Genomic DNA, 24561 nt, shown 5'->3' on the forward strand with positions numbered 1-24561 from the left:
CTTCTATATATCTAACTGGAAACAACATTTCATTGGCTGTTGACAATCACAAAATAAAGAAGAGGAAAATATCAGTCCCATTACCTTCCCAACGAGGAGGGAAAAAAAGGTGTAATTTCCCCTTCTAAATCTCCTACGACACGGAGTAACAACCTTACCTACTGATCCAGGTGAAGTTTAGTTAATTGAGTGAGAGACAAAAAAAGAGAAATATAGTTCCTTTACATTTCACAAAGAGGAGAAAAAAGGTGTTATTTTTACCTGTTTACACCCCCCCCACCTCACCCCCCTACTCACCCCTACCTCACCCACCCTACCTCACCCACCCCCACACCCACCTACCTCACCCACCCCCTACCTCACCCACCCCACCCCCTTTCACCCCACCATTTTGGGACATAATACAACTAAATATTCTAAACCAGGTGATTTTTTTCCCTAATTGAGAGAGAGAGAGAGAGACGACCCCCTGTCCCCCTGATTAGTATCTTAAGTGGTATCGGTAGTTAAGGAAACAGAATTACATATATCATACTATCCAATTACCTGATGGGTTACCTGCCTGGGGACACCTGTACCTACCTGGGGACACCTGTACCTACCTGGGGACACCTGTACCTACCTGGGGACACCTGTACCTACCTGGGGACACCTGTACCTACCTGGGGACACCTCTTAACCCCATATATCGGAGATGGATTAGTGTGTACAGGATGTTTTTATGGGGGAAGCATGGTCCCTGTTCATCCATAACTCCTGACGTGGCTGAAGAAGGTAGTGGTGGTTGATGGTGTTTTTTGTTGTTGGTCTGGTGACATAGAGAGTAAGGGAAGGTTATGGAGAGAGGTGTGTGTGTGTGTGTGTGTGTGTGTGTGTGTATGTGTGTGTGTGTGTGTGTGTGTGTGTGCGCGCGCGCGCGCGTTAAGCTGCTAATACAATCCTGACTTTTTTTTCGCTAGTACAGAAAGAAAATGGTCGATGTGGAGAGGAAATATTTTGTTTTTACATATTGTAATAATCTTAATGGTATTATAAATAGGTTACTGATGTCTTAAATCATCGTCCCATCGTCCTTCCACCATGTCTTACCCTCGTCACCAACCACTGCGACAAAGAAGGCAGTGAGGAAGGAGGTGTCGTAGGTGCCCCTGGTGTGAGTCAGATGGTGTCCTGGTGAGGCGCCGTCACCCCCCGTCAGAGACCTCATGAATCAGGGGACTGGTCAGAGGACGTCACCTTCAGAAGGGATAACTGTGATGGCTTGAGAAGGGGACACTACCTACCAGTGTGTGTGTGTGTGTGTGTGTGTGTGTGTGTGTGTGTGTGTGTGTGTGTGTGTGTGTGTGTGTGTGTGTGGCTTAGTATCAGTATGGTCACTACGTGTATACATATGTGGCTTAGAGTGTACATATTTATACCTGGAATACACATTCTTCAGGTACTAGTTCAACACACACACACGCACACACTCACTCACTCACTCACTCACTCACACTAGACTAAGATAGAATAAATAAAATGGCCCTCAGCACACCAATCTTACTTGTCCACAAGTTATCAGTGACACGCCATTTTACAGCTTGTCAACATCAGTGTGTGTGTGTGTGTGTGTGTATGTGTGTGTGTGTGTGTGTGTGTGTGTGTGTGTGTGTGTGTGTGTGTGTGTGTGTGTGTGTGTGTGTGTGTGTGTGACTGGGGGAAGCTAACCATAGCATTAGTGTCTAACTTATGGCTTCTTCAGTGACAAAATGGCGATTTATCTGGAGTGAACATGAGGAGGTTATTGATATATTTAGACCTTCCTTCCTTCCCTTCCTTCGTTCCTTCTCTCTCCACCCTGGCTCCCTCCCTTCATCCTTTCCGTCCTTCGTTCGTTCCTTCGTTCTCTCCCTCCTACCCTCTCCACCCTGAAGCCCTCCCTCCATTCCTTCATTTTCCTTCCTTCCCTCCTTCCTTCATCCTGACTCCCCTTCTTTCCTCCCTACCTTCCGTCTTATCTCTCGCCCTCCCTCCTTGCCTTCCTTCCTATCTCCATCCTTATCTATCTTCCTCCTTCCTTCCCCTCTCTTTCCCATTCCTTCCCTAGTCTCTCCCTTAAAGAAAGATGATAGAGTGATCGACAAATATCAAATGTCGAATTAGTATTTTCATTCGACAAGGCCAATTCACCATCGACTTTCTCTCCTTACTGTGAAAGTTTCTTATATATTCTTCCATACACTATACACTTATACACCATACAATACACCATACACACTTTACAACGTATATTATTCACTTATAAATCATGTACTAATTAACTGTATATTGTATAATCATTGATTGTATTGATGTTATAAAAATTACCCTTATCTTTTCGTCATACTCATACACAACTATACACAATACAACTATACACTACACCATATACTATGAATCATACGCATCATACAGTCAACGTGTTAGTAAATACCAACCTTTTTCAATATAATGTATACGGTATATGTATATCCTTCCCCTAACATCATACATCAATACAACATACATCACACTTACACTATACATTACACACTCACTGCACCATTACCCACACACTTACACTATACATTACACACTCACTGCACCATTACCCACACACTTACACTATCGACTAACGCACCAAAATCAAAACCAGAAACTTGAATCTAATTTGGAATCCTTGAGTGAACCAAATGACGTCAAGTTACTCTCATTTCTCGCTTTTTTTATTTCACCGTGAACCATATTTTTATTGCTCCCGGTGCCATATATAACCCGTGAGGTATTCAACGCGGCTGTCACCATCGATCTAACCCCAGTTGAGCGACTTGTATTCTCGATTTACTGTGATGAATGTTGCTTGTAAACCTGTATCACCACCGCGCTACGTGTGTGTGTGTGTGTGTGTGTGTGTGTGTGTGTGTGTGTGTGTGTGTGTGTGTGTGTGTGTGTGTGTGTGTGTGTGTGTGTGTGTGTGTGTGTATGTTTACACATCTGACAGGGTGAGGACTAGTGTGTAGGGTGTCATTAGGGTGCCTACCTGTCTACCAGTTTGTTTTCCCGTCTACTTGACTGTCTGCCTGTCTGTCTCCTTCCATCCACCCCTTTCCCAACTTTCCTTCCATCTACCATCCCACCACCCGTCTCCCCTCTCCCTCCCCATCCCACCACCCGTCTCCCCTCTCCCACAACAGAGGGTTATGATAGGTCACGCTCCTCCTCCTTGTTATTATCTGCCAGTAAGTCAATATTAACCCCAACTGTCTGATCTGATGTTGCTAAGGTCACACACACACACACACACACACACACACACACACACACACACACACACACACACACATCGTCTCTCTGCATTTTGGTGGAGAGGAGGTGAAGGGCTGGTCACTGTAGTAAGGTGGTCACTGTAGTAAGGTGGTCACTGTTGTAAGGTGGTCACTGTAGTAAGGTGGTCACTGTAGTAAGGTGGTCACTGTAGTAAGGTGGTCACTGTAGTTAGGTGATCGGTGGAGTAATATGGTTGAATATTTCACCTTTTCCGTCACCTTAATCACTGTTATTCGACTGTTACCCAAATTTACTGGCCCTACCTGTCACCCAGCTCACTCACCTGTGGAACTATAATCAATGTCGATCCTTAATAGAGGGCGACAGGGTGATGGAAGGTGAGGAAACTAACTCAAGAACCTACAAACAGACCAAGTGGGAGAGAGAGAGAGAGAGAGAGGGAGAGAGAGAGAGAGAGAGAGAGAGAGAGAGAGAGAGAGAGAGAGAGAGAGAGACGGATGCATAATTTACGTGTGCGCGTCTCCTTTAGTGTGGGCGCGTTCACGGCGGTAATTGTAAACCTCTCATGTTTCACACGGCGGTAGGGAGAGAGAGAAGGGGATGGAAGGATGGAGGGAGGGAGAGAGGGAGGGAAGGAAGAAAGGAGGGAGTGTCTGTTTGGGTAGTTAGAAGGAGGGTAGGAACCTGTGGTGGGAGGGAATGAGGAAGAGAAGGAATATCTTGATGTTGCAGAGGAGAGAGAGAGAGGAAGGATGAAGTATCTAGAAGGAGGGAAGTAATGTGTGTGATGGGAGGTAAAGAGAGGGAATGGAAGAGGGAGGAAGAAGAGGGATGGGGGGAGAGAAGGTAGGGTGGGATGGGAGGAGGGTGGGAAGGAGAGATGGGAGGTTGTGGGCGCCCAAAATTATCATCGTTTCATTCGTACATGACTTTTTATGCATAATGATTAGGATAGTGGCGGGTAATGATAGTGGCGGGGCGGAGGAGGAGGAGGAAGAGAGGGGAGGAGCAGAGGGGTGAGGGAGGTGGGGAGGGGAGGAAGAAACACGAGGAGAGAGACAGTATAGGGTGAGGGAGGGAGGGATGTGGAGGAGGAGGAGAGAAGAAGGAAGAAGGAGGGATAAGGAAAGAGAGGAAGAAACAAAAGGAAGGATGAAAGTATAATGCAAGAGGAAGAGGATAAGGAGGAAGAGAGAGATAGGGATAATGGAATGAGAAAAATGAGAAAAATATGAAAGAAAATAAGCAAACAAAATAAAAAAGGTGGAACGAAAGGGGAAGAGAAAAGGGATAGATAATGACAGGTAAAGGTAAGGTAAATTGATCATAGAGTTGACCAAACTACAACACGCTATTTGTCGCTTCTTCACCTTTGCTAATTCTTCCCTTTATCCAAATATTCAATTACCGATTATCCAACATTATCTGCTGCTGTGTCTCTTGTGTGTGTGTGTGTGTGTGTGTGTGTGTGTGTGTGTGTGTGTGTGTGTGTGTGTGTGTGTGTGTGTGTGTATGTCTCCTATGTGTGTAGTGAACGCTTCTTTTAACAACTCACACCTCTCACCACAACACCCCCACCACACCACACCACCACACCACCCCCTCACCACCCGCCACCACTCCTCACCACCACCTCTCTCCCTCACCACCCGCCACCACTCCCCCACACTAGGCCTACCCAACAAAGCCCAGAACATAAATTCATTAATAAAGAAGTAGTGAGTGTAACACGGGCCATGATTACTTCCCTTATAATATGTTAAGTACATTAGTCTTTGGTGTCACCTCTTGGCACAAAAATACCAGACATACACAATAAATTTCTTAGGGAATAAATTTTCACCTTGGCTGTATTTTGGGGAAGGTGTGTGTGTGTGTGTGTGTGTGTGTGTGTGTGTGTGTGTGTGTGTGTGTGTGTGTGTGTGTGTGTGTGTGTGTGTGTGTGTGTGTGTGTGTGTGTGTGTGTGTGTGTGTGTGTGTGTTATAGAAGGATACATATATAGATAGATAAATAGATAGATAGATAGACAGACATACAAACAGACCGGCCGACAGACACAGAAACAGACAAACAATCCAACACAGAGACTAACAGACACACAGACATACAGACATACAGACGCACAGACACACAGACAGACAAATATACCCCCGTCAACAGCCCGCTCAGGTAATTACGTTGTTACGGAGGCGTCGTTGGGATTGAGGTAATGTGACGTCACCACCCACCAATTTCCTCCAGCACTCTCAGGTAACAAGAGCGGACAGGTAAGGGCGGGGGATCACAGGTAAGGTAATCATCCAGCCTCACGTAACAGTCAAACAGATACAACAGAGGAAATAACAGTAGGGATTAACAGGAGAGGAGAGGAGAGGAGAGGAGAGGAGAGGAGAGGAGAGGAGAGGAGAGGAAATAATAATACGAAAATCAATCAAAATTAATTACTAAAATAGGCCATATTAATAATCCTCTTAGTTTATATACTTGTACCATCGTCTGCTAAGAAATTTATCATAGCTCGCATGTTTAATTTATATATATAAACATGTGTGTATATCTGTTCTTCACGCTCTATAATACACATTCGTCGAATAGTCAATGTATACAGGGTGTCTCAAAAATAAATTTATGCACACTACCTCACAGATTTTCGTGGAACTCGCGTGAATGTTCGTATTAAAACACCAACATTGTCCACACTTAAGGTAGACAATGTTGTTCTAATACAGTCATTCACGCGATCTCCAGGAAAATCTATATACAAGTGATTATATTTTTTTGAGACACCCTGTTAATATGTTGTATCGTAACTCTGCCTTCCAAGGTATTCCAAAAACTGTGCATCTTACGACAGTTTTTAACGACGGAATAAGATAATTAAAACAGCTTTATAAAACATCGTAAATAAGTTAAGATGTTGGTTGTTATCTTGTGTTTTCATCCTAAATAAATAATTACCTTGTTGTATCACCTGTTTTACCTAATTACAGGTGTAGACTAAACAATGATTCTGCTTCTTACAATACTCACTCAAGATTCGAGATACGACAGGAACTATTAGGAGGAGGAGGAGGAGGAAGAGGGTGAGAGGGAGGAGGAAGACGAGAGGGAGGAGGAGTGGGAGAGAGAAGGAGATGAATACGGAGGAGTGGGTAGATGAGAGGGAGGGGCTGGAAGATGAGGAGGTGATGAAAGGTAAGAGGGAAGACACTGAAAATGAGATGTAAGATAACAATATGGAGTAAGAAGAAGACAAAGACTAAACAAGAACAAGGAATATATATATATATATAATTTCTTTTTATTCTGGTGAAGAGTAGAGAGGATGTCGTTAATTATTTGAGAAAGCAGTGATTATCTCCGACGAAAGCGATGGTTACACCCCCGAAGCCTTTCATTACCACACGAATCCAATGTTTATGCCTCGATAAAAAATCCAGACAGGATACAGGATAATTAGCCAAATTGAATTACTTAGACGGAAGTGAGAGATAGAGAGTGAGAGATAGAGAGAGAGAGATAGAGGGGATTTCTGTGTTATGTTCTCTATAAATTACTTAGACGGAAGTGAGAGAAGATAGAGAGTGAGAGATAGAGAGACCTTACCTAATCTAACCTAACCTAGAGATGAAATGAGAGATAAGGACATGATAGAGTAACCTGGAGAGAGAGTGAGAGACACGAGTAGAGAGAGAGAGATGGGGAGAATTGCTGTGTTGTGTTCGCTCTATACATCCTCTTGTTAAAAGGTTCTTAGTTATAACATCAACAACAATAATAACAACATCCTCTGTGTCTCCCTCTCTGACTGGTTGTGTTATGAAGGGTTGAGGAGGTGTTTGGGGGATTCGATCGTAAGTTGAGAGGTGTTCAAGAAGACTAAGGATTCGCTCATCAGCACCATCCACCTGCACCACCCAACGCCACCTACCACCATCTAGCACATCACAGCACTGCCTACCACCACCTCCCACGTAAATACTGCTCCGATATACCTTACACTGAACAATATATCACATACTTCTCCTCCGTATCATATTTCTGACGTAAATATACCACCGATATATGATATACTTCCGTTTCGTTGGACACCCACGCATGAGGTCTGAGGTCTGGTGTTTCACGACTCGTTAAACAGAGGGGGCGGTAAAGTACTCCCTTGAGGCACTCCTCTCTGGTCACGCCTTGAGCTACGGACTTCCTTACACCGTCTCCTGTTAGCCTCTGTCGCTCTGTCGTCTTCTGTGTGTGTGTGTGTGTGTGTGTGTGTGTGTGTGTGTGTGTGTGTGTGTGTGGACCCATTCTTACTATCTAACTTACTAACTAAACTCTCATTGGTCAACATCTTCAACGTCGTGCTCACCTCTGATGACGTCTTCTTCAGCGTCTTCTACATGACACCTAGACACCTTCTTCTGCTCCTCTTCCCCCCTCCCGCTCTCGTCCTCGTCCTCCTTCTCTTTCTCCTCTTCCTCCTCCCTCCGTGACACCTCCTCAGCCATCGTCACGGACAACGGCCTCATCGCGTGACTCCTACACTCCCAAGATGTCACCATCCTCTAGCACTTCGCATTTCTCTTCCTTTCTCCATCCTCCATCATCCTCTTGTATTATTCCTTCCTCTTTACTCCTTTCTCCTGCTTTCTTCTCTCCTCCTGTCTCCTTCGTTCCTGTTTCCTCCTGCCTCTATTCTCCTTCCTTCTTCTTAGACCTTACTTTTTTTTCTCGTGTCCCTCTTTCCTCCTCTCTCCTACCTCCTTCCTTCCTTCTACTTTTCCTTCCTTGGAGACTGGTTCCTCCTCCTTGTGTTGACGGCTCCATCAGTCATCAGGATCTTGGGTGTCCGTGTGTGTGTGTGCGGCTCTTCCCGGTGTGTGATCTGTCCGCCGCGCATAACAGAAGGTCGTTGGACTTAGAGGTGATCTGTTGTCGTTGTCTTGGTGAGGGGGTCGTCCCGTTTGTGTTAGTGCCGTTGTTAAGGTGTGGGTCGTTCTGTTGGGTCATACCGTTGTCAAGGTACAGGTCATTCCGTTGGGCCACTACCATTGTGAATGTTTGTAGGTCAGGTCGTTCTGTTGGTCATTACTGTTGTATAGGATCATGGTGATTCGTGTGTTGTTGTGGTAGTTAAGGGACTGATTTGCTTAGCACAATTACACACACAAATTTTACGATAGTGTCTTGCGTTACAGGATAAGACTTACAATATTCCTAAGTTCCATGTAAGGTAATAATTATCATCCTTACGATACCTTTTTATTGAATTTTACGATATAATGAAAAATCTCACCGTATCTTTAAATTTACAATACTAAAATTTTACAACACGAAATTTACAATAAATATTACAATATCTTTAAATTCTACGATACGATACAACCTTTAATGATAGAATTCAATAAGGAATTTGTTTTTTCCAATATATTTATTTGTTATTTTCTTATCTTTAAATATTAATAAGATAACAATTCTAATAATTACACAAGAGTCTCAGTATTTTTGACGGCATTGTGACCATATTGTTTTATTTTTTATTTTTTTATTTTTTTTTTATTTTTTTTATTAGCCAAAAATTTACCTGGTCAGTTAGATACGTATTCACAGCTAGAGTTAAGGTGTTTTTGTTTTGTTCGTTTTTTACGTAAGAATCTCTAAGACTTTGGCCTCTATATGTTAATTTTATAGCTCTGTATAGTTCGTTACATCGTTATATCCACCAGGTGTATGTCTTATAGGGGTGTATTGTACGGTATTGCGGTTTCTGCTTATTTCTGACAGTTAGCTTTCGTGTTTGTATTATATATTGTAGAGAAATATCGCAGGGATGACTGTGTATCTCGCCCAGCCATGTATCGCAGTTTATAGAGCAGTATCGTAGTAGTATAGCATCGTGTATCTCGCAGCTGTGTATCGCACCTTGTAGAACAGTATCGCACGGTATAGCAACAGATCCCTCCCATTTCTGTATCGCAAGGAAGAGCAACATGTCCTTCCTATCTCTATATCTCACCAACAGAACAGTATCGCACGGTATAGCTAAGCATTGCTCTCGCCATAATGACAGAGCCCACAGCTAAGCATAGAGCACACATAGCCTCAACCAGGAGAGAGAGAGAGAGAGAGAGAGAGAGAGAGAGAGAGAGAGGGGCTGTGCACCGATGAAGCAAGCGGGAACCACCGGGATCGCTACGGCATAAATCCTCCTCGCCGTGACAGGCCAATGAAAGATCCCGTCTGTGTAATGATTATTTATGATTGGCGGTGAGTGAGAAATACGATCGGTTTCAGTACGGTCTGTTACACCTATGTCCGCACTCTGGCACTGAAGCTGTCGGGCGGCGGGCACTTGATAAACACATGAAGCTTCTTGGTGTTTACTGGACGCCGTCGGGAACACATCGGCCGCTGATATTACTCCTTCGGGAATGTTAATTTGATTTAATTTAACATTTATATTAACCAGATAAGTATAGGTAAATATATATCAGAATAAAGACATTACATAAGAATATTTTAGAATTTATGTAATTTATTAAGTCATTTTGTTCATATTTATAGTAAAAGTAAATATTTGTATTTAACGGACATAAATACATACGATTTATATGTTTTTTGATAAGAATGAAGATAAATATGTGAGTGTTGGTTTGTTTGTCTTCAACACATCGCCGTTAGTCACCACCTGGTTTACATAAATCATTCACCTGCTTTATTACACCTGGTTATACATACATCACCTGTGTTTTACATTTTTTACCTACATTAATAACTTTTCTTACTTTTTCCATTAATAATTCGTCTTTTTATAAACTTATTCTGTAAAGATTTATGACAATATAATTTATATTCCAAAAGTCGTTTTTTTGTAATATTTCTTCAATAAATTACCGTTAAAATAGTTAGATATCGCCGTTTTGTTTTACACCCTTGTTAAGGAGCTACTTTACGCTGTTTTACGTATTTGTTATCAGTAAATCACCTGTTTTAATGCACCTGTGTATATAAACCATCTGTTTTTGTCTATATATCACCTGGTTTAATCTCGTTGTTTACATTAATGATTGTTTTTATTTGCTGGTGAGTAATGAAAATATTTACAGCCTCTATAATTTTTCCCGATAATCATCCATTGCTTTTGTGATTATATATGGAAAATAATTATACCAATTATTGTTTCCAAATTAAGTCAATGGTTTTTATAATGAAATTCGTTAATGTATTTTTTTAGATAAGTAGAATGTATAATGTTTTGATACATAATGATTCTGTATTGTGTGTGTGTGTGTGTGTGTGTGTGTGTGTGTGTGTGTGTGTGTGTGTGTAAATAGAATGACTGTTTCCTGATTTTTTAATTCTTGTCTACATAGATTTTTGGTAAATAAGATATCCGATTCGTTAGCTTTATAAACCATACATCTATTTCGTATATTTTTTCTATTAATGAAATAATATTTGCGTAACTTTTTCTCAACATAACGTAACATATCTGTACTTGTATTCTATAACGAAGTCGTACTGGTTCAAACAATGTATATGGCAAGTTAATTTTGATAACACAGCCATATGGATTAATCAGTGCACTTCCATATTCTCAAGAACACACTCACCAAGTGTTCAATAATACACTCAGTTAAACACTCAACTAAGGGTTCAAACAACACCCCTTACACTACTGATTGACTCTCAAACAACACACTCACCTAAGGGTTCAAACAACTCACTCACCTAGGGGTTCAAACAACACACTCACCTAAGGGTTCAAACATCACACTCACCTAGGGGTTCAAACAACACAAACTAACACCCCAACCAACAAACTCCCCCCCCTCCCCTCCCTAATAAATATTTGAACCAATCATTGAAGCTAAACCCATAAAGTATGTCCCAAACTACAGGTATACTATGATAATATACCCCAATCTACAGGTATATCATTATACTCTAAGAAGTATACTTGGTATATTCACCCCCGATAGGTATTGTCAGCTAATTAAGTGTATATATTAATAGTAAATAAAATTAGGGGGTTGGCTACAATGTATGATATCTTGGGCGTCTGAAATAATGTCAGATTTGAGGTTTAGTTGCCTGTAGGTGGATGGTTAGTGATGGATTTATTAAGTTTTTATTTTATGAAGGATTATTATGATGGTGGTAGTGGAGTGGTGGTGAGGGTGATGATGGTAGTTTTGTTGTTGTTGTTGTTGTTGGTGGTGATGATGGTGGTAGTGGTAGTGGTGGTGAGGGTGATGATGGTAGTGGTAGTTGTTATTTTGTTGTTGTTGTTGTTGGTGGTGGTGGTGATGGTAGTGGTAGTGGTGGTGAGGGTGATGATGGTAATGGTGTTGTTATTTTGTTGTTGTTGTTGTTGTTGGTGGTGGTGGGTGTTGTTGTTTTATTATTTTTGTTGTTATTGTTGTTATTGGTGATGGTTGTTATTGTTATTGTCAGTCTCATAAACTTAAGACATTCATATTCCATCTAATTAACTGAGAGACGATACAATATGGCGGCCACATTGACACCCAAATTACCCTGTGACTATACTGTAACTAGAAGCCGAGTCACACTACCAGTTATGGAAGGTGTGAGACAAAATGGCGTCGAAACTACCCCTAGCCTGTACCGTAACTACTGTGTGCAATCACCTGTTAGGGTAAGAGAGGATTTGGAGCCTTTGAGGAGGCGGACAATGAGAGGTACAGTGAGAGGTACAGTGAGAGAGAGAGAGAGAGAGAGAGAAGCACTGAGAGAGGAAGATGAAGAAAGTGAGCAGCGAGAGAGAGAGAGTCAGCAGGCACCTCAAGGGTTTCATTGCACCACTATAAATGGTTCACTACGAGCATGCTATTGGTGCAAGTGGTACCCCGCCACAGTAATCTGACCTCCCTCCCTCTCCATCCCTCTCTCCTCCCTCCCTCTCCATCCCTCTCGCTCCCTCTCTCCTCCCTCCCTCCTCATCCTCTCTCCTCCTCCCTCTCCATCCCCTCTCCATCCCTCTCTCCTCCCTCCCTCTCCATCCCTCTCTCTCCCATCCCGCTCTCCCTCCCTCTCCATCCTCTCTCCCTCCCTCCCTCCCATCCCTCTCCCTCTCTCTCCTCCTCTGCATCCTCTCTCCTCCCTCCTCTCCATCTCCCACCCTCCATCCCTCTCTCCCTCCCTCTCCATCCCTCTCTCCTCCCTCCTCTCCATCCTCTCTCCTCCCTCCTCTCTCCTCCTCCCTCCATCCCCTCTCCGCTCTCTCTCTCCTCCTCCCTCTCCATCCTCTCCTCCTCCTCCTCTCCATCCCCTCTCCGCCTCTCTCTCCCCTCCCCTCTCACATCCCTCTCTCTCCATCCCGCTCTCCTCCCTCCCTCTCCTCCCTCTCTCCTCCCTCCCCTCTCCCTCTCCCCTCTCTCTCTTCCCTCCCTCTCCATCCCTCTCTCCTCCCCTCCTCCTCCTTCCCTCTCTCCTCATCCCCTCTCTCTCCCTCCCTCCCTCATCCCTCTCTCCTCCCCTCCCCTCCTGTCCTCTCTCTCCCATCCTCTCTCTCCTCCCTCTCCATCCCTCTCCTCCTCCCTCTCCATCCCTCCTCTCCTCCCTCCCTCTCCATCCCTCTCTCCTCCCTCCCCTCTCATCCCCTCTCTCCTCCCTCCCTCCATCCCTCTCTTCCTCTGTCCCATCCACTTATTCCTGCCTTATTCACTTCCTCCAATTCTTTTCCCTCCTTCCTCCCTCCCTACCTTCTTTCCCTCGCTCCCTTCCCTCTTCCTCCTTCCCATCCCTATCTCCCTCCCAATTCTCCTCCCCTTCCCTCTGTGTCTCCTTCTCTCTCTCTCTCTCTTACTTATGTCCTTCTCTCCCTACCTTCCTTCATGTTTACCTCCTCCCCTTCTCTATCTATCTTCCTTATTTCTACCTTCCCTTCATGCCTCCCTTCCTCCCTCTCCCTCATCATCCGTTGCTGCCCAGGAAACATCTCTCTCTCTCTCTCTCTCTCTCTCTCTCTCTCTCTCTCTCTCTCTCTCTCTCTCTCTCTCTCTCTCTCTCTCTCTCTCTCTCGTGTGTGTGTGTGTGTCGTCTTGTTTATGTGTTTGTTTGTGAACCGTCGTTGTTTGTCTGAGGGGAAAAACAAGCTTTCTTCATAACCCTTTTTTATATATATCATTAAAAAACAAAACAAAATTATCCTTCCCCCCCCTCGGCTTAACCACCACAACACACAACAAGCTGTAAGCAATCCAGCCAACAGGGGGAAGTTACCCTGCCACCCCTTCCATACCCTGCACACCACCCCCTTCTCACCCCTCCCCCCTGTGCCTAATTTTATCCCCAACATGACTGCACTAGCCGTAAACACAGAGAAATTATCGATAAAGATTTTTTGAGGATTAACACAGACACTCTCTCCCTCCTTCTTCCTCCTATTCCCCCTCCTTCTTTCTCCTCTTCCTCTCTCTCCTCCTACTTTCCCCAACTTTCCTCCCTCCTTCTCCACCGCCACATAGTCACCTCAGCCGACACCAAATTAAGATTATTAAGTGTAAAAGGTACAATTAAGTGGGTGATATTGGGCGCCATATTGCCACCCACTGAGGTGCGGGGGCGGGGGGGTGAGGAAGAGGGGGTGGAACTCATAATTGTGAAAGGAAGAGAGAAGGGAGGGGTGAAAAAAAGGAAAGAAAAGGGAAAGAAAAAGCCAAGAAATTCTATAGAGACGAATAGACAGAAAGACGGACAGAAATAGACAGACAGACAGACAATTATACGATAAACTATGATACCTGAAATCATCACTACCTTTTTCCTCCTCAAAACAACGGAACAATTGCACACGGGTCAGAGAGGTCACCCAGAGTAACCTACGGATAACGGGTTATCAGGGTCCAGATAACGGATAACTGGTGTCCTGATAACTGGTAACTAGAGCCTTGATAACGGATTACTGGGGTTCAGATAATGGATATATGGGGTTCGGATAACGGTTAACTATTGTCCGGATAATGTGATATAAGGGTCCGGTTTACCTACCAACGGGACCTACCTGACCCGGAATTTTGGTACTAAAGGGTGAAACATGGCGAGGTAATGGTAAGTTCTTCAGGTGTTCATAGGTCAGGCCAGGTGAGTTTCGTTTAGTGCCTCGAGCTTCATTTAGGTGAGTCTTAGTGCCATTCGGGTGAGTCTAGTCTCATTTAGGTGAGTCGTTGAGGTGAATTTAGTTTGGTTCAGATGATCTTAGCGATTCATCTTGCTTCCTTCACCCTGAATGTAAACTGGTTTTATTTGTTTCATCATTAATGTAACCTCGGCTCAGTTTCCTCAAGCAGTTGGGGATGACTGTATGGGTAAGTGTGATTGTGTGTGTGTGAGTCAATGTACCTGATTTGTTGCACACACACACACACACACACACACACACACACACACACACACACACACACAGACACAGACACACACACACACACACACACAGACACACACACACACACACACACACACAGACACACACAGACACACACACACACACACACACACACACACACACAGACACACACACACACACACACACACACACACACACACACACGTACAACACTAATCTAAAAGTCCCACAACAACAACAACAACAACAACAACATCATCATCATCATCATCATCATCATCATCATCATCATCATCATCATCATCATCCCCTCTTAAGGAACAGACTCAGGTGATAATACCTGGCCTATTACCTACCTGAGGAAGGCATTAATTATCATTGTGTTCAGGTATGAAATATAATCACCTAATTTGCCACTAACTATACCGCGGCCAATTGTATGTGTCGATGGAGGTAGGAGTTATACACCCTCCTCCCTCTTCCTTCTTCTTCCTTCTTCGTCCCCTCTCCTCCTCCTTTCTCCCTTCTCTCTTCCTTAATATCCTCCGCCGTACCTCTTCTTCATCAATTCCCAAACCTCCCTTACCCTTCCCTCTCTCCTCCTTCTCCTTCCCTCTTCTACCTTACATATATATAGGCATCCTCTTCTCTCCTGCCCTCACCTCCCCCTCCTTTATCCTCTCCTCTCCTCTCCTCTCCTCTCCTCTTTCCTTCCCCGTTTTTTTCTATGTGTTTCCTTCCCGCCGTAAATTATTCCTGTTGCTTATTAATGTCCTCCCCGGTTTGTAGTATCGACAAGTTATACACGTGGGAGGGTTACAGTCTGGTGGTGGGTGATGGTGGTAGGTGGGTGATGGATGGGTGAATCGGTGGGTGATATAGGTGGGTGAGTGGGGTGGTATTATTTCGAGTCCGGATGTCGGGTGAGGAGGTGGGAGTGGGAGGGTGGACGGAGGATTACAGTCATGATACCGACCCTTTAATTTCAGCTTGTAAATGGGTTGAGTTGGTGATCAGCAATAGATACCGTGGAGGAGCAAGAAGCGTGGATTGAAGGAGTTGATCAAAGAGAGGTAACTGGAGTGGGGGGGAAGGAGGAGGGCAAGGGGGAGTTGGATGGGAAGAGGAGAAGGAGGGAGGAGGAGGAGGAGGAGGAGGAGATGGATAGGGAGAGGAGGAGGATGGGAGGAGAGCAAAGGTGATGGGAGAAGAAATGGGGTAGGGGTGGGTAGTAGTAGTAGGAGGGGTGTAAGGGGGTGTTAAGGAGAGGGCGGCGTGATCAAAGAGTTCCGCTCACACAAGAGGTCACAGGAACACAACTTGGCCTCTTCCTTTAATTCGTATGTACGTCATCGCCGCTAATATGTCGCCGCTACTGGTAAATTCATGAGGTCTCCACCGGCCGTAAATCAGTGACAGGTAGGCGCAGGACAGGTATAGGCTCCGGCCGGCGGCGATGACGGGCCCCTAGGCTGTGTGTGGGGGGGACCTCATTATGGTCAAAGGATTCGATGATTTTTTATATGAATCGGATGTATTGAGGAGTGACCAGGGTTACTACTACTACTACTACTAATTACGTTTCTCATTGGTTGAAGGAGATATCTTGGGAATAGAATACGTTGATAGATAGTTACACACACACACACACACACACACACACACACACACACACACACACACACACACACACACACACACACACACGAGCCTAACTACTGATCTACTCTGCACAGAATCGTAGACGAGCCAGTAATAATGGCGCACTTTCCTATATTCTGCGCTCGGTGCCACAAAATACCTAGAACGCATATACTTAACGCGCAAAGACCGCAGACAAGCCAGTACTAGGAGCAACTTTACCTGACGACTGTGTATAGAAATAGTGGCTGGTGCGCAAAGGTTTGTATTAAGAGCGCGGTTATATACTGCGCCCAGGACCACATATCATAATTTTAAACCTGGACATTTTTCTTATCCACTGCGCACAAAATACACAAACCAGACGTTCATTTCACATTCTCTGCTGAAAAGAAACAGTTTTTTCTAATCTCTTATTTTCATTACCGAACGAGAACAGTATCACTTACTGCATCCACTGCGCTATTTTGACCATCTACTGCGCATTTTTAAAGCAGGAGTTCACTTTCTGACTCTGAGGAACTCGCACTGTACTCATCAGCTCACAGTAAAGAAAGTGAATCCTCTCAGCGCACAACAGAAGAGGCGAAAAACACTCAGCGCACAAGATGGGAGGCGTAGAACACTCTCAGGGGACAGTAAGATAAATAGGCAAACACTTTCAGCGCACAGTAAGGAGAGCAAAAACTCTCAGCGCATGGTAGAGAATTCAAAGAACACTTAACGCATTTATCCCGGCGCTGAGACACCTGGAGACCACCTCACCTGCACCAGGAAGCCACGATCATTGTAGGTAACAAGGCGTCGAGTCTCTCAGTGATCGCGAGGAGAATGACTGTAACTGAAGTGTAAATGAAATACTGTAAGATTGTAAATGATCGGTTCACTGCAATATTGCAAATGAGGGTTCACTGTACAAACTTGTAAATGAGGGGTTCACTGTAAGACTGTAAATTTGTAAAATTGTAAATGAAGGATCCCATGTAAGACTGAAACTCTGATTGTAAATAACAGGTTCACTATAAGGCTGTAAATGACATTAAAATTTAGCAAACCCTCGGTAATTCTGAAGTAGAAATGCTCCTTTTTTCATTGGTTGAGGATATAATCGTGTTTCCTATTGGATGAGGAGAAAATCTTGTTTCCTATTGGCTTAACCAAAAAATCTTGATTCCTATTGGTTGAGGCTAGAATTTTGTTTACTATTGGCTGAGGAAAAAATCTTGATTCCTATTGGTCAGAAGAGCCTTTCACACTTTTTCATTGGCGAACAGAGTAATCTCTTTTATTGGCCAAGAAATGGGATTACGTTTCTCTTAATTGGCCAAGAAAGAGTAAGATAACTCATCCCTCACTGGCCAAGAGAAAAAGAGAGAGAACTCTCTCGCCATTGGCCAAGGAAGAAAAGAGAACTCGTCCACTATTGACCAAGAAAATAAGAAAACTCGTCTTCCCATTGGCCAAGATAATAAGAGAACTCGTACCCCATTGGCCAAGAGAGTAAGAGAACTCGTACCCCATTGGACAAGATAGTAAGAGAACTCGTACCCCATTGGCCAAGATAGTAAGAGAACTCGTACCCCATTGACCAAGAAAGTGAGAAAATTTGTCTACCATTGGCCAAGATAATCAGAGAACTCGTACCCCATTGGCCAAGAGTATAAGAGAGCTCACTCATCATTGGCCGGGACACCCCTAGCAGGAGTCCACCTCGCCGGAAAGGCATAAAAACGACCGCAAATGTGAAATTGATGCAATTAGTCGTCGCCATTAGGTGGAGCGGCGTGACTAACCACCTGATTACTAAGTGGCGGACGCCCAGGAGACATAAATTGGCGGATTACCATATGCGAGGCGACAAATCCGCGACCCGAAAACTTATGTGACGAGCCCCGCGGCCAATCATAACTCGAGTTGACCCGCTCGCGACCAATGACATCGCCGAGAGGGATTGTCTCAGTTACTATTGGAGGGTAGTAAGGATGAGAGTCTCCAGCGGCCAATGGTATCACACGGATGGCTAGGAAGCTTGCTATTGGGTTAAAGTAATGGTGAGGAGACAATGGAATGTATTGTGTGAAAAAATAAGAAATTATATAAAGGAATATTGAAATAGATGCTTGTGTACCTGTGGGTAATACACACCTGGTGGTGGTGGTTGTGGTAGAGGTGTTGTTGTTGTTGTTGTTGTTGTTGTTGCTGTTGTTGTTGTTGTTGTTTACAGCGCATTATGTTGATTATTATATCATAACAAAATTATGTTATTTTCAACTCTATGTGTAGATATATAGCCAGATTATCTATCTGTCTATCCATCTCGAAAGATAGATATACAGTATATTTAATAAATAATGAATATTCCCATAACATCATCTACTGCCTTGTTTAGTTCACAACACAAAGTCACCTTATTAAGAGTAACATTTAAATCGAACAATGACTAAAAACTAAAAGCCATCTAAGACATTATGTAATAGGTGATTTTTATCCCAGTTCCAATTTCCCAAACGTAAAAAAAAATTAATAGCATCGTTGAATAGTTTAGATAATTACACGGAAAATTGTTACTCTTGAGTGTATGAATGAGAGAAAATGTAGTGTGGACAAATTTTATATCTTTTTTATTATATATATATTATTTTTTTTAAGTTTTGATGTTAGTTATGCTTTACAACATCCGGGTCTGTACGTTTATGATATTACGATGTTTATTACGTTATTTTGTAATATTTTTTGGTGACTAGACTTATGTAATCTGTTCTATCATGTGACTTGTTCTTAAGATAATAATTATTTTTACTGGGTAGACTGTGTAGCACTTGGGTTCAGGGGGATTATTTTATTTATTTTGGGTCCAAATGTTAGTCCGTATTGTATTTTGTTTTCTGATTAAATAGATACCTGAGGTTTTCGAGTTTGAGAACATGGATTGGTAGAAAACGTGGGGTGTAAACAATTAGAAAACGTAGAAGATAAATAATTAAAAAACGCCTTCCCTACCCTACCCTACCCTGCCCGACCCTACCCAACCCTACCCTACCTCACCCTACCCTACCCTACCCTACCCTACCCTTTACTATCTTACCACTACCCCTACCTACCTCCCCCCCCACCCTACCCCTACCTATCTTACCACCCTACCTACCTCTTTACCTACCCTACCCTGCCCGACCCTACCCTACCCTATCCTACCTCACCCCACCTACCCCTACCCCTACCCCTACACTACCCCCTACCTCACCCCACCCCTACCCTGCCCGACCCTACCTACCCTACCTCACCCTACCCTACCTCACCCCCTACCCTGCCCGACCTACCCTACCCTACCCTACCCTACCCTACCTCACCTCACCCTACCCTACCCTACCTCACCCCACCCTACCCTACCCCTCTCCAAAAACAAAAACAAAAGTGAAATCTTACATATACAAAAAAAAATAATAATTCGTGTTTGGTTCGTGATGCGGGCCAGCAGTTCGACCCAGCCTGACCCCCTTTGGCAAGATTACACTAAATTAGCCAGGCGTAACTTTCCTATAAATAAGCCAAGGAGTTTTAATCACTTGCCGGAGGAGAGGAATAAAATACACGTAATAGAACACGTGTTGGTAATTAATAAGCTTTTGGTGTGAGATAAGTTCACAAACAAGCGTGGGAGAGGGTGAGGACCAGGCCTTAAAAATAACCAACGTAATGAGGAAATAATGAAGGTGGAAGGCAAGGGGGAAGGTCCATAGTGGAACAACAGGGTATAAGTCTCTCTCTCTCTCTCTCTCTCTCTCGGCCATGGGGCATACTCCCTCGAGACGCCTAATGTGGGTTTAGGAGGTGTAGTGGGTGTGTGGGTGTAGTGAGTGCGTGGGTGTAGTGAGTGTGTGGGTGTAGTGAGTGTGTGGGTGTAGTGAGTGCGTGGGTGTAGTGAGTGCGTGGGTGTAGTGAGTGTGGATGAAAGGTGTAGTGGATGTGTGGGTGTGGAAAGTGTAGTGAGGGCGTCTATAAACACCCCTTAGGTATAACATTAACCATCTCCCCTTAGCCACATCTCACACGAATCCCCTTTACCCACACCCTTTAGAACACTACTAAGCTTGACCCTTTATTAGAGGTTACCTTTAGTCACACCCTTAGCTATGCCCTTTAAACACACCCTTTAGTTATACCCTTACACACGTCCCATAGTTATGTCCTTTATACACACCCCTCCCCTTAGCTATGCCCGATGCACACACCTCTTAGCTATGCCCCTTAGAAACACCCCTTAGCGATACCCTTACCTCAGTCTGCCACGAGCTGCTCTCACACACTCCCACTCACCCTAATTCCCCTCTTCTCCTCCCTTCCCACTCACATGCAGCCCCACCCCCTCCCCTCATTACCCATAAACTCCCTCCCCCCCAGTACTCCCATCCCCTCCCCTTCCCCTTTGTCCCATAGCCCCACCCACGTCCCTCCTAAACTCCACCCCTGGCTCCTCCCTTAATCCCCTCCCCTCCCCTCCTCACCCTTACCTTACATATCACCGACAGTTGTAGGTTACCATATTAGTATTAAGTCTGATTCTATAATTCTCACGGCTTGAAGCATTATAACACGTCTTTACAGAAATCCTCACAAACATCGAAGTAATCCGGTATGGGATTTACCGATTAGCGAATCCGTATAAGGCATGAATTTCAACGCTATTTTGGATTAGTAAATAATTCGTCTGATGTTCTATAATACGTTTAAACAAAAATCCTTTTAGTTACTGAGTTAATCCGGTATAGGATTTACCGATTAGCGAAACAGTATACAGCGTAAATCCCAACGGTGTTCAGGATTTATATTCACTTACATAAATCCTCAACATTAGACCAGATTTTATTGACTCGGTGTGTGCTAGCGAGGTCGGTGATCAAGGTAAGGCCCTGTAGCACCTGCCTTACACCTGGCGATATCAACAACTTCAACGAGATAATTACCTACCTGTTATAGAGAGAGACTGTATAATCGACGAGGTAGTATAAGCCCTTTAGATTATAGCAGAAGAAAAAAAATTATATCCTAACTTCATTTACGATTAAAGGTACAACCAAAGACTCATTATCTTCTACCTGAGACGAGAGGTGTTAGTCATTAGTGAGATAATTAACACACCTGGAAAAAATGTATAATGCCTCTGGGTTTGGTGGGCTGTAGGGAGGGTGATTATAATGCTATGTGCTGGAGGTGATGGATGCGTCGAGTGCATTATCTATAGTGGTAAGATCGCCCTTAGGGACTTTATACGGGTGAGGTGGTTAAGGCCAATTAGAAATAGAACCCATTCATGAATAGGTTGATTAGGTTAATTTGGGGCCTATTATGACTTAAGCCCTATTAGGAAATGGTTCCATATTACCGTACATCATAGGTACTGGGACCCATTATTACTGGGGCCCATTAGGACAGGGGCCCATTAAGACTCGTGCCCAAAATTACTAGATCCAATTAAGACTGAGGCCAAGTAGTACTGGGGCCCATTAGCACTGGGATCTATTAGAACAGGGGCCCATTAAGACAGGTGCCCAATAATACCGGGACCCACCTGTTCTGCATCCCAGTAAATTAAGCTTCAATATATAACCGGAGGCGGCGGTGAGCTGACCAGCCCAGCCTGTGTAGTACATACATCTTGTTAACATATTGGGTTATAGTAATGATTCCAGAGAGACGGGCTTATGTTGCTCTCGCTCTCTCTCTCTCTCTCTCTCTCTCTCAAGAATAATAATGACAATAATGTTATAATACTGAACCAATGGTGTGTGTGTGTGTGTCTGTTGATCAGTCGCGGGGGGTAACACACACACACACACACACATAACGACACCTCCAAAACAACTCCTCGCTTGAACAACTTCTTGGAAATTCATGTCGCTGGAAATAAATGATTTTATGAGAAAATTTACGGGCGATAATTACCTGTTTTATTAAGGCGCTGAAAAATTGACGGATGGCGACACACACACACACACACACACACACACACACACACACAGACACACACACACACACACACATACACACACACACACACACACACACACACACACACACACACACACACACACACAGACGACCTGCAAATGTGATTCTGGCAATCGATCACCCACCTCTACCTACCAACTTTCACCATCAACACCACCATTATCACCATCAACACCACCATTATCACCACCACCACCACCATTACCATCACCAACACCACCATGACCATCACCATCTGGGTTTTTCCTTGATTAATTTATTAAGGATATTATCACGCACAGCCTGACGAAGGTGTGGATGGCATTTGGTGTGAGGTGAAGAACTGCTGCCAGAAGTGTGTGTACGAACCACCAATCACGTAACGCTGGTCAAACAGGGTAGTGTGTGTGTGTGTGTGTGTGTGTGTGTGTGTGTGTGTGCGTGTGTGTGTGTGTGTGGCTTTATACTGATTATTTCCAAGTATCGAGTCTAATCATTTCAGATATTATGAGCTAAACTATACATTATTTGCCACCGTATCTAATATTGCACCAAGTATTAACAATGCCTGCTTCTACAGCTTATACAACCAAACACAGACTATTCCCAGGTAGATGACTGTAGTGTCTGGTTGTCAGTAAACACAATAGTCAGCTGTGAATAATCTTGACAAACTTTTAGGCTGATTGTTTTAGTTAACTGTACAGGTAAAGTGTTTTTTTATGTTTATATCCCGTGTATGATGGCAGGTAATGTGTGGGGAAATGGCCAGTTTGTGTGTATGTAAAAGTAATCCATGTGTGTGTGGTGTGTGTGTGTGTACGTAGAGGTTTTTGCTGTGTACATATTCACATTGAGTTTTTGTGTACATCTGTTGTTTGAATTATTCATGAGTACATTTTGTCCTATGGTGTACGTCCTAATAGACACACACATGTACGGTATATACATATCGATTGGAGGTGTGTACATATGTGTGTGTGTGTGTGTGTGTGTGTGTGTGCTTGTAATAGACGGTACACATGCATCTTGCTGCGTTGGGATTAAAAGAATATTATTAAATTTTGCTCTCGTGGAATTTTTTTTTTAAATTAATTCCTATGTTTTTTCTCCATTGTAGTAAATATTTATTTTAGAATAAATTAATAGATGTGTTTTTATTGACTTGAGTATAATAATAAAAATATTTAGAGTCAATTAACTAACAGTTATGGTAAATAGTTAGTCTATTATAGAGTATAACACAGGTGAATTTATTTGGTTTATTTTTTTATAAAATAGATTACCAGAGATTTATTCAGTATAGTATATAATATTTTTTATTGTTAAGTAAAGATTTTTTTCTCTTTTGTTCTTTCTTTCATTGTTTATTTTTCAATTTCTTTCTCCCTGTCTATATATTTCCTCTCCTTTTTTTCACTCCCTCTTCATTCTCTCTTGCTCCTTTCTTTCATTCTTTCATTCTCTATCACTTTATGGTCTTAGTAACAGTCACACCTAAGCTAACAAGAGCCACACACACACACACACACACACACACACACACACACACACACACACACACACACACACACACACACACCTGTCTCGTCTTTCTTAATTAATGAGGTACTAAAGGTAACCCAACCCCTTAACAAAGACTCCCTCCTCATACCAAGTTATTCACATAAACTCCAAGAGAATTATAAACATGAGTTAGAAATCTAATTATGCGTTGATTTAATATGCAAATGAGGAATGTATATCAGAAAATATATATATAATTTGATACTAGTTAATAAAACATTAAGGTTATTATTATCAAGGGGTGGAAATATGTATGGACGTGTTATTGTTGTGTTGTGTTAGTGTTGTTTATTTGTTTTGAAAGGGTGTTGTGATTGGCCAGGTTGTGAGTGAAGGACCTGTCAGAAAAGTTGTGAGCTGAATTTCCTTTTTTTTCTTCATTGTTAATTGTTGTTATTATTGTTATTGTTGTTATTGTTGTTGTTATTATTGCTATTGTTGTTATTGTTGTTGTTGTTATTATTGCTATTGTTGTTATTGTTGTTGTTGTTATTGTTGTTATTGTTGTTGTTGTTATTATTGTAGTTTATATTATTATTGTTGTTGCAGAAAAACGAGCACGAAGGAAGAGATGGTAGTAATGGTGGTGGTAGTAGTAGTAGTAGTAGTAGTGCTGATGGTGGTAGTTGTAGTTGTGGTAGCCACGATAACTATGAAGAAAACAGTTATAGTTAATGAGGTCATTCCTAAATCACAATAAACTATTTAATATTACAAC

Source organism: Homarus americanus, unplaced genomic scaffold (assembly GCF_018991925.1).
Source record: "Homarus americanus isolate GMGI-L3 unplaced genomic scaffold, GMGI_Hamer_2.0 scaffold53687, whole genome shotgun sequence".
In the NCBI taxonomy this organism is placed as follows: domain Eukaryota; kingdom Metazoa; phylum Arthropoda; class Malacostraca; order Decapoda; family Nephropidae; genus Homarus; species Homarus americanus.